Consider the following 12,415-nt stretch of genomic DNA (forward strand, 5'->3'; position numbering starts at 1 on the left):
ATTGCACATGGCTAAAGGCCACACTATATATCTATATCTATATCTATATCTATCTTTATCTATATCTGTATCTATTTCCATCTGTATCACCTTGTAATACACATATATTACAAGGAGAAGTAAACTGGGTTGTAGAAAAGTTACAGCTACAACATGTGGTATCAAGATAGGCATTTGGCCCAGCAGTTGAGCCACCACTGGGGATGTCTATATTACATATCAGCATGCAAGGTTTCAAGTTCTAGTTTAAGTTCCAATCCTAGCTTCCTGAAGACTCAAATAGTTGGATTCCTTGCCACCTACATGGAGACCTAGATTGAATTTTCATCTCTTGGGCATTTGGTGAGGAAACCAGCAGATGGAAAGTTTGTCAGTCTTTCTCCCTCTCGAAATAAATAAATAAATAAATAAATAACTTTTTTTTTAAATGTGACCTTGAACATAGCTGAAAATCTGAATCAACATAACTGCAATTTTTTTTTTTTTGGACAGGCAGAGTGGATAGTGAGAGAGAGATAGACAGAGAGAAAAGTCTTCCTTTGCCGTTGGTTCACCCTCCAATGGCTGCCACGGCCGCTCACTGCAGCCCATGCACCGCGCTGATCCGAAGGCAGGAGCCAGGTGCTTCTCCTGGTCTCCCATGCAAGTACAGGGCCCAAGAACTTGGGCCATCCTCCACTGCACTCCCCGGCAACAGCAGAGAGCTGGACTGGAAGAGGGGCAACCGGGACAGAATCCGGTGTCCCAACCGGGACTAGAACCCAGTGTGCTAGCACCGCAGGTGGAGGATTAGCCTATTGAGCTGCAGTGCCGGCCATATAACTATAATGTTGATTTCACATGAGCATATCCCTCAAAATTATGGTTTGCATATTATTCAGAGGACTAACTTGTTAAGAATACGTGAACCATGTATTAACTATTCATTTAAATGATGCATTTCTTCTTAACTTTTAGGTGGCCCTCAACACCTCAGCTGCTTAGATGCACAGAAGTAACTTCTAAATTTTAAGTCCTTGCTGTTGTTGGGGGCCTGGGTCCAGGCTCTTGTTTCCAACACGAGAAGGTCTTCAAGGATGAGACATGGATGAAGGTCAGTAGAAAAACAAGATTTGTTTACAAGCAAAGTGCAAGTTACATACGCACAGAGTCTACATGGCCAAGAAAGAGCTACACTCAACAAGAATGGGTCCATTCCTTCACATGACATGCAGGCACAGAGGGTGGCATCTTGGTTTCAGAGGTTAATTGATTATTCAAAAGGGGTGAAGTTTGTAGTTGGAGTTTTTGGAGCTTATTACCTTGCCCTTCTTTTAGAAATGTTCTCCCAGAAATGTTTTGGCACCAGATGTCTAACAGGAGTAGGAACGTCAACTGTAGAAACTTTACTGTATTGAAATGGCAACAGGCTAGAGGACAGCAAAAGGACGTAATCACCAGTTGTTGGACATTTTAGCAGACATTGGTTGTAAGTATCAAAATGGTGCAAAATGAAGTTTCCTGCTCCACAGAAACGAGAAGTATAGACTGTACAGCCAGGCTGCAGGGCAGGTGAGCCAGAAGGTAAAGGCAGGCAACCTCAGCTTGTCCTAGCCAGCTACCTCCCAGCCTCCATCATTTTCACTACCACTGTTTCAGCAATATTAACTAGAGATTTTGTTTGTTTGGTAGGTTTTTTTAGATTAATGAAACCTCTAAATATCAGAAAGAAGTCACTGTCTCCATTAATGTCTAAAATTACTGCGAAGACTTGACCTTTCTAAAACAAAACAAAGCAAAAAGCCATCCAGATTTAGCTATTGCTTCCTGTTGAGGCTTGTTAAAGATAACACAGTGTTTGTTTGCAATTGAAATACTAGGAACATAATGAAATATGCACCCACAAATGCAATCAGTCAGGAAACATCTTGCACAACAAATCTCTGTGGGATTATCAGACACTGTTGTGGGTCTTCTTGCTTTCTCTGCTGCCTGGAAACACGATGTAGCCTGTGTTCTGGAGGTATTCCCTGACTTGGATGAGGTGGCCATCTGGCCTTCCTGTCCCAGAAACTTACTCATCGTGGTTTTTTTACTGATACTTACAAGTAAATAAATTTAAAACCACAAGCTATGAATATACCAGGATATTCTTTTTAAATTATGCTTTTAAAAAGACAAATGATAGGAAAATTAGATCTTTAAAACTGAGAATTGAGCCAAAAGACAATTCTTTCTTAGATTTTAAAGAAAACTTTGTAGAATTTAAATATTTTTATTGGCACGAACCTAAAAGATTGTTTGTTGTTTCTCCAAATGAGTGTCATAGACAAAATTGTAAAAATGTATGCCTCCTCCCCCAAATTTTCCACCTTAACATTACGGTTTGCAAGTATCACATTGAGTGCATGTATGTTACACTGCATGCCAAAAGAGAATTTGCAGATTTAATTAAGATTACTAATCAAGTTGCTTTAAGATAAGGATATTTATCTAGTGGACTTAATAAAAATTACATGAGCCCTTTAAAAACAGGAGATTTGTTTTCTACTGGTAGGAAAAGGATAAGCCAGAGAAATTGGTAGTCTGAGATTGACAGTCTGTTGTTGGCATAATGCTGGAGAGGCCCACGCGCAAGAACAGTAGAGCAGCCTCTGGCGCTGAGGGCCGTACCCTGCTGAAAGTAAGGAGAGAGGCAGCTTGCTTCTACAGGTATGGGACAGATTTCTGCCAGTAACTTCAATGAGACTGAAAGGGGATTCTACCCAGAGAAGACTCCTGCTAATGCCATGATTTCAGCATTGTGAAGCCAAGAGTAGAGATCCCCTGTCTTCTGTCCTACAGGAAATTTAAAAAATAAATGAGTGTTATCTGAAGCTACTACTGTGAGGAGTCAGAGGGGTCAATAGACAGGTTGGTCCTGGTGGAAATGAGGAAAGAAAATCTCCCTGAGACAATGCAAAAGCTACCTGCCTCACTCTTTGGGAGCTTCCAGTTTTGTCATGAGAATAGCAAGGGAGTGGTGATTCCATACTTATGAGATCCCAGTTTACTGTGGAAATAGAAGTCACCAATTCCATCCTTTTGATGATTTCGGTCTTATCTTGAGCAAGCTAGATAGGGCAAATACAACTCAGGCCTTTTGAATGGTTTTGTCTCTGTCTTCTGATTGTCATCTGTCAGATTTTCCTCAAAATTGTGCTTTAAAACCCTGCTGCCACCAGACTCTCAGGTTTGCCTCTCTTGGATCTTCTCTCTAGGCAGCTTGGCAGGTTTCTGATTTAAATAAACCATGCTTTTGTCTCTGCCTGGCCTGCATAGAAATTTTTCTTTCACGTGAGACAAAGAACGAACTTAGGTAATCTTTCTCCACTGTTTCACCCATAACACTACCATTGTGGAAACTGTCAAACAGCAGTAGATAACTAAACAAAACTCTCTGAACTGGCCTTTGATTACTTCTAAGAACTTACTTTAGATCTAATGTAGCTATCCAAAATAAAATATGCATTTTAATTTTCTTTGGAATGAATTTGATGAAGGTTCTCTCTATACTGCCAAATTAGACAATACCTATTACTTAGGATGTCTCAGTTTATGGACCTTAAGAAATTATATTCAAGTACATTAGTCAAGTGTAAACCTAGTCAAGAATTTAATATGAGTGGTAGCTATAAAGTTTAAACTTCAAATTTTAGTGAAAATTTAAAATGAAACACTTTCATTTGGAAGTTCAGACATTTGATTTCTGTCACTCTTGGCCTTACCTTTTCTCCACACACAGAAAAGTTTATAGAGTGGTCCTTATATAAACAATTTTAATATTTCAAACCCTATAACAAACATAATTTTATGTGAAAATTCTCGTCAGTGGACACTATGTATTTACTCTAATTTTTCTTGTGTAAATTAATTTCATAGCCATGCACATCAAGTAGTATGATTTATTCTATATTAACTCAATTCTAGCATTACTTCTGTGTTCTCATCAAATATATTTGAAAATCAGTTCAAATTATGAATTATGCAAAATAAAAATATTTCAACTATGAAAGAAGTAATGTGTTTCATTCACAGTGTTAGTTTATTTTTTACTCCTTCATTTTGTTCCTCAAAACTCCCTTATCCTTTGTTTCTCAGATTCAAATCTTCCTAATATTCAGAGAATTAATGAAATAATAGCTCAGAAATGTTATTGACATACATTTTTAATCATTATTATAGAGTCTCAGGTCCATTTCAGACCATTTGAGGTTATGTGTCTCTGAGATGGATTATTCAAAATTAATATGTATTAATATTGGATTCATTAAAATAAATTAATATGGACTAATATTGCTTAAAGAATTTGAACTATATTGGGCTTGCGCTGTGGCACAGTAGGTTAATCTTCTGCCTGCAGTGCTGGCATCCCATATGGGCACTGGTTCAAGTTCAGTCTGTTCCTCTTCTGATCCAGCTCTCTGCTATAGCCTGAAAGTAGTAGAAGATGGTCCAAGTGCTTGGGCCCCTGCACCCACATGGGAGACCTAGAAGAAGCTCCTGGCTCTTGGTCTTGGATAGGTCCAGCTCTGGGCACTGTAGCCATTTGGAGAGTACCAGAAGATGGAAAACCTTTCCCTCTGTCTCTCCCTCTCACTCTCTGTAACTCTACCTCTGAAATAAATAAATAAATAAATAAATAAATAAATAAATAAATAAAAGACTTTGAACTATCAAATGAAACAATTAGCTCATTGCATCATATAGTTAGTTCATAAATGGTTATTTCCTTTTTAGTACTAGCTTTCCAATCATTTATGGGTTGGGATTTAGGGGTAAGTTGAGTAAGCATCTACCTGTGCAGCAAACTTTAAGAAAGTTTTTATAACCATGGAATATTTCCACTCTTTTCACAACCTCCATCCAACCTCTTTTTCTAGAAGATTTTCTTTGTGGGAGATACAGAACATCATACATCCATTCACCCATTTATTCAATCTCTCAATAAATATCTTAAGCATTTGTATAGATTTTATCTATCCAAGACTTCAAGTTTGTCCACCCTTCACACCACCTCAACTCTCTACCAGTATCATAGGTTATGTGAATACTTAATTTAGGTGAGTGGTGGTTCATAACTTTTCAGAATGGCTGTAAAAATCTGTATTCCTGTATTCTCATATCTTCACCAATCCTTGGCATTATCCAGTTCCCAAATATTTTTTTTTACTTACAATATACATGAATTAAAATCTGACAATGAATCTGAGCATTTCTTCATTTTTCTGTTAGCTGTCAGGATTTTATCTTCTCTGTATTAAGTGTTGATAACTTTGTTCATTAAACTAGCAGAATAACTTTTTTTTTCTAAATTATTTGCAGCAGCATCACTAATAACACGAACTTTAAACATTACAAATTCCATCCTTCAACTGGTCACCTGCCCAGTGAATTTTAATACAGTATACCAGACTGAGCTTAAAATTTTAAATGAAAAAAATACATTTATTTCAGAGGACAGGGGAAGGGAGACAGACAGACAGACAGGTTTGATAGACAGCCCCCATCCATTGATTGATTTTTCAAATGTGGTAACTCCACGGGTTAGGCCCAGTCAAAGCTGGGAGCTAGAAACTCAATTCAGGGCCCCTCTGTGATTAGAAGGATCCAGCTACTTAAGCTAGAACTGCTGTACTCTAGGGCCTGCAGTCTCAGGAAGGTGGGGTTTGGACCTACATCTAGTACACCTACCCAGGCACAGCAATATGGCATGCGGTCATCCAAACAGTGGTTCAACACCTCATCCTAATGCCCATCTCTAAAATCTTAATTTTAATATAATGAAACTTTCTGTCTTATGACCTACTTCTAAAAATTGTTTCTGAAACTTCTCCACCCTACCACAAAAATAGTCTCCTAAAGTTTTTTCTGCCAACTTTGTAGTTTTACCTTTCATTTTTGTTATTATCTATCAGAAGTCCTTTTTTTGTGCGTTCTTTCTTGATTCAAACCAAGAAATATGGAGGACAATCTGTCCTATCCTGAGTTTAATCTTTCATTTCTAAGGATAGTGGAAGATACAAATAGCCCTCCAAGAGCCTGAAGCAGCTTCTCTCCCTTTCAGAACTTTTGTAGTAACAGTCTTATTAATAATTGTCCATAATCTGTCTTCTGTTGGGTAAATGAAACTTATTTAAAAGTATATCCCTATGGATAAAGTTGTACAGTTGATTTTGTCTTGTTTTTTGATTACCTGCTGATTTTAACCTGCAAGCAGGGTATCTATTGGTGTCTACCTCATCTAATTTCATGATAAAGTACAATCAATCTAAAAGACTAATGACACTCAACAAAACACATACACATACAAATAAACACACAAACTCGTTTTAGACCATGGAACAATGATCTAATTTTCCCTTAACTTTCCTGTGGTTCCAGCCCTAAACATGACTTATCACATGAAGGCACTGAAAAAAACTTCAAAGGAAAATACAATTGAAAGATAATGTGCATTTTCCATAAACCTTATGTACTACCCTCATATAAGTGTTTATCAATTAAGGGAGAAAATTTATAACTATTTTATCATTTTCCAATTCAAACAACAGCCTCAGAATATTATTTCTATATGGCTTTCTAGTGTGTTAAAAATTAAATATTATTGTTGTAACAATATTTTAAAGTTCTATCTTTAGTCTGATATGTTTGGTTCCATCATGATGTGCCAAAAAAACTAATGATTATAAATTATGTAGCAAGGATTACATTTAATTTTTTACTTGAAGATTGAATATGAAATGGGACAATTTAAATTTTAGTAAATATTCAATGGGAAAAAATAACACAATGCTTTGCTTTTCTGTAAGCATTTCCTTAAAGATTTGTTAAGCAAAGAAATCATAAGGAGATTCACATGTATATTATCTGCATGTGCAGTAACCTTTAAATTATGTTGCCATTTTCATTTACCATATTAATGTAAACATGCAAAAATCTTTTATTTTAGTATTATATCTCTTTATGTTTTCTGTCTGTCTCCATTCTTATTGCACCTCTCATTTTCTCTGAGTATAAAGTAAAACTCTGACAGTCAAAGTTCACAGAAAGAAAATATAGTTACATCCTAATAGTATCACAATAAGCCTCTGAGTTATCTTGGAGGAAAACAATTTAAAGCAAAGACCAATTCATTGCAAATGAAATTTAAATAGTAAGAACACCATAAAAAAGGTTTTTACATAGTTTTAACATTCCTAGTTACAATAGTAAAATGACAAAATAACATTGTAACTGTTTCTTCAAAATGCAAACACAGCATTATATATGGGTCCTTGGCTAAGGCACTAATATTAAAGATTCCATTGTGATAACACACAATTTAGTGATGACACTAAGCTTTAAGCTTTCTAAGCTTTATGTAGAATGGAAAATAGGACAAAAGGCCTTAGATTTCTGAGGAGGTACATGATTGATTCAGATAGGCATCTCAAATGTGAAATGTTTTTCAACATTGCACATACACACATAGATATATAAGAACATTATTCCTTCAAAACACATTGAAACTACATCAACACAATTATAGAAGTGCATTTATTAGTGAGGCTTAAGATACTTTTCCTAACACTGTTGAATTTCAGCGTTTCTTATCTATGTAAAAAAAATTACAGCTTTTCAAATTATCCCAGTTTCATCTTAAATTAATAATAATCAAAAGGACTATGCATGATTTAGCCTGCATGCCAGAAGAAGCTGTGGTGATAAAATTGTGATGCTAATACATTGTGCAGATCAGAATTTTTTGGAGTTATGTGTAGAAAGTCAGATTAATAAGAAATAAGGATAAAGCATTTGGATTTAGACTTTCATAAATCTTTCCCCTGAACAGCCTTAGGAATTTATAGAAGATATATCTAAACAGTAGACAGTGCTCCAAAGATAATCAAGGCTTCAAAATCTAATTATAGAATATTGTTCAAGTTTCTATGTGGAGTTGGACTCATGGGATAGGAATAAAATGTGCATTCAAATAGTAATGGCCATGATAAAACAAAAACAAAACAAATAAACAAAAACATCTTATATTTGAATTTTGGCATCCTCTATTAAAGCTGCTGTTTTGGTTGATCATGGAATGCACATCTTGATAGTTAACGCAATTTCTTTTATCAAAATCAGTCAGTGTTAAATCTTGTTAATGAAATAGCAAATAAATCCAAACTTTGTGATTTCCCTGTGTGTTGAGTTAACTTGTTAAATATCCTTTCCAATCTCCTTAAAGTTTATATTCTGAAACCAGTTCTAGCAATTTGGAACAGAGTTATTTGAGGCAAGAGGAAGGGTGCAGGATATGTATTTTACCTGATTTAATGACAGTAAAGCTGGAATGGCCTGAAGGGCAAAGCATCCTGATTCCACATCTAACTACAACAATGGCAGTATCTTTCTGCAGCACAGCTCTGTTTGTCAATAGGTGCACTCTTTTGCAAAGGTGGCTCACTCCCAAAATGGCCACAACAGCCAGAGATGACCCAGACCATAGCCAGCAGCCAGGCCCTGCTTCTTGTTCTCTTATGTGGGTAACAGGGTCCCAAGCACTTGAGCCATCTTCTGCTGCCTTTTCTAGGCCATTAACAGGGAGCTGGATAGGAAGTGGAGCAGCTGGGACTTGAATTGGCACCCCTGTGGGCTACAGGCATCACAGGTGGTGGATTTACCCACTACACTACAATGCCAGACCCTATTTCTTTAATTTGACTGACTTGACATTCTGAAAATCAAATTCTAGTAAGCAGATGGTACATGACATCATACCACAAACTAAGGAAACGCTTTTATTAGCAAATATTAGCTGATATGAAATACCTATTGAAGTTAAGGTGCTGATGAGCCACAAGGCTGCCAAAACAGAATGAGGTTGGCATCAGGAAGATATTAACTCTGTGACTGACATCTTCTTATAATTGTGGTAGGTTAAACTGAGATAACTTACACTTTATGTTTCAACCATCAAATCAACACATGAGAAAAATCAGTTTCTATCATTAATTGAACATAATTTCTTAATTTGTTGATCAAAACATTTTAACATTTACAATTAAGTTGATGACAGTCTTCCCTTTCTGGTACACTAAGAACACCACCATAAGGTGGAACTTCAAGGTCATCAGTTTTCTTTTCAATGCTGTGCAAACGTCATGGCTCCAAATAGAAGCTTTATACCCACCAAATACAATCTCACCATTCCACCCACATCCAAATCCTTAGTAGCATCTAATCTACTTTCAGTCCTTATGAATTTTACTTACTTAACAAATTTTTATAAATGGAACCATACAATATTTGACCTTTTTTAGTTGGCTTATTTCATTTAGCACAATGCTTTCAATATATATTCATATTGGAGCATGTTTTAGAATTTCATTTCTGTTTACTGAATACTAATATTCCATTGAATATATATTATATATGCTGTGAGCATATTTTTAAAATTTTGTGGAAAATGAAATTAAAGATTAGTTTGATGCAAAAAATTTTTGAAATCCATGCATGCACTTGATATTTAAACAGTTCATGGGAATTGTATATAAAGAAAAACACTACATGCATTTCAGAATATTTTGCATCAAGGTAAGAACCATTTTTCCAAAAATCTTTTTTCTTTAAGATTCATTTATTTTTTTGAAAGGCAGAGTTGCAAAGAAAGAGAGAGAGAAGGGAGGATAGAAATATCTTCAATCTGAGAGAGATGGAGAAATATCTTCAACCTGTTGTTTCATTCCCCAAATGCCCACAACTACAGAGGATGCCCCAGGCCAAAGCCAGGAATTTGGAACTCCATCCATGTCTCCTACCTGAAGGTCAGGGACCCAAGTTTTTGGGTCATCAAGCCTTGCCTTGCCAGATGCATTAGCAGGAAGCTTAATGGGAAGTGGAGTAGTTGGGACTCTTTCAGGCACTCTGATATGGGGCATCCCAGGTGGCAGCTTAACCTCCTGCACCACAATGCCTGCTTCATTAACTTTCCTTTTTGCTTTTTTAAAAAGATTTATTTATTCATTTGAAAGGCAAAGTTACAGAGAGGCAGAGGCAAAGAGAGAGAAGGAGAGAGAGATAGAGGCAGATAGAGCAGAAGATGGCTCTCCAAATTGCTGCGATGGCTGGAGCTGAGCTGATCTGAAGCCTGGTGCCTGGAGTTTTATCAAGGTCTCCCACATGGGTGCAAGAGCCAAGGACTTGGGCCATCTTCTACTGCTTTCCCAGGCACATAGCAGGGAACTAGATCAGAAATGGAGCTGCCAGGATTCAAACCAGCGTCCATGTGGGATGCCAGCAATGCAGGCTTTACCCACTATGCCACTGCACCATCCCTACCCCATTCAATAAATTTCAAAATTTCTCTTGTGTACATCTGTTTGGCCTGTTTGCTTTTCAGTGTTATTTAATACCAGACTTCCATTTTCAAATTCTGTCTAGATACTCTGTTTCTAAAATTGGAGTCATTACTCTCCCAATATTGTTGTAGAATTATCTATTTCTCTTTTCAATTCAATATTGGTTTCATACATTTGAGAACATTATACTTTGTCACATGTTTATAATTATAATGTCTTTCTGACAAATTGCCATTTTTATCAATACGTAATTTAACACTGTCTCCTGTGGCACTTTTTCATTAAAAGCTTATTTTGTTTTATATTAGTCTAGTCATTCAAGGTCTCTTTCTTTTTCAGTTGCTGTTTTCAGGAAACATCATTTTGAATTGTTTAATCTTAAACCTAATTGTGTTTTTGAATTTCAAGTGAGTTTCTTGCAGACAGCATTTAGTTGATTCATGTTTTGTTTTGTTTGTATCATTCTACCCATCTGCCATTTGATTGGAAAATTTAATCCACTTATATTTGTAGTAAGTACTGATATAGAAATCTCATGTCTGCCACATTGCTCTTTGTTTTGTGTATATCAAACATTTCTTGTTCACCTTTTCCTTCATTATTGTCTAAGGTGAATAATTTTGATTCCCTTTAATCTTTTTTGTGTTCATTTTTAGATAGCTTCTTTGAGTCTACCATATTTATTGCATTTAATATCATAAATGTCTACCAATCGCTTTTGATTCAAGAGCAATTTAATTTTAATTGCATATAGAATTCTATTTTAGGGGTTTCACTTGCTTTGTGTTATTGTCACAAATGATTTCTTCACATTCTGTGCTCAGTAACATAAAGCTATAATTGTTTTATATGTTCTTGTCTTTTAAAAGGTGCTGGAAATAAAGCAGCTTAAGACAAGAAATGCAATAATGTCTACTTTTGTATATTTATATATTTACCTGACAACTTCTGTTTCTTCATTCAGCTTTGATTTATTGTCTGATGTACTTTTATTTCAACATAATAGTTTCCCTGAAATTTAAAAAAACTGACTTAGAATTGTTTATCTTTGAATGTCTTATTTTCCCTCATTGTTGAAAAATAGTTTTTCCAGATTTAGAGTTCTTAGCTGACTTTTTTGGTTGTTACAGCACTTTAAACAAGTCATCCACTACCTTCTAGACTCCATGATTTCTCATGAAGAATCAGCTGTCAATCTTATTACAGATTCATTGAGTACATAGCAAGTTTCTTTCTTGCTCTTTTTTAGATTCTCTTTCAACATGTTAATTATAATTTTCCTTTTTGTAGGGAAAATAGTTTTTGCCAAAGCACTCTCAGTGAGGACACATCCTCCTGGATGCAGGGTGTGGCTGCTGGAGTTGATTAAGGAGAATAGATGACTTATTATCAAAAAGAACATTGGCTCCCATGAGGATATGCAGCTGCCTTCCCAGACTTTCTAATCTAGTAAACTGAGTCACAAGGTGCCCCACCAATGCCTTGATAATCATGTTCTGAAGATTATCAGTAATCTTACTTACAAGAAATTACTTACAAGTAATCTTGGAGTTAAATAACCAAGTGCATGTGCTGCACAAATGGCTGATGTTATCCTTGTCAATAAAAGAGGCACGCTGGGAACTTACCAGTGGTACTCTTCAGAGGAAGAGTTCCCATGTCCTGTCTCTCCTTTCACTTGTATACACCCCAACACTTTTGAAATATGACTATTTAAATTTTATTGGAGTAATGTGAGCCTCTTTAGAAGTATAGATTTATGTCTCTTATAAATTGGTAACATTTAAATTATATTTCTCCAATATTCTTTCTACCCATTTATCTCTTCTTCTGTAAGTATGTTGTCCACATATTACAATACAGTTAATTCAGTGCCAAAACTAAGTAGCTTAAAACAAGAATCATTTATTTTTGCAAGAAATTGTTATATCTGATTATTAAGCTTCAACTTATTTATTCTGTTCTCAGTTCAATTTTAGGCTTCACTGTCCAGGTCAGCTCTACCATCTGTGTGCCACCTCATTTTCCTGGTACCAAAGCACTTGACAAGTATGTCC

The sequence above is a fragment of the Lepus europaeus genome, chromosome 8, assembly GCF_033115175.1.
Source record: "Lepus europaeus isolate LE1 chromosome 8, mLepTim1.pri, whole genome shotgun sequence".
NCBI lineage: Eukaryota > Metazoa > Chordata > Mammalia > Lagomorpha > Leporidae > Lepus > Lepus europaeus.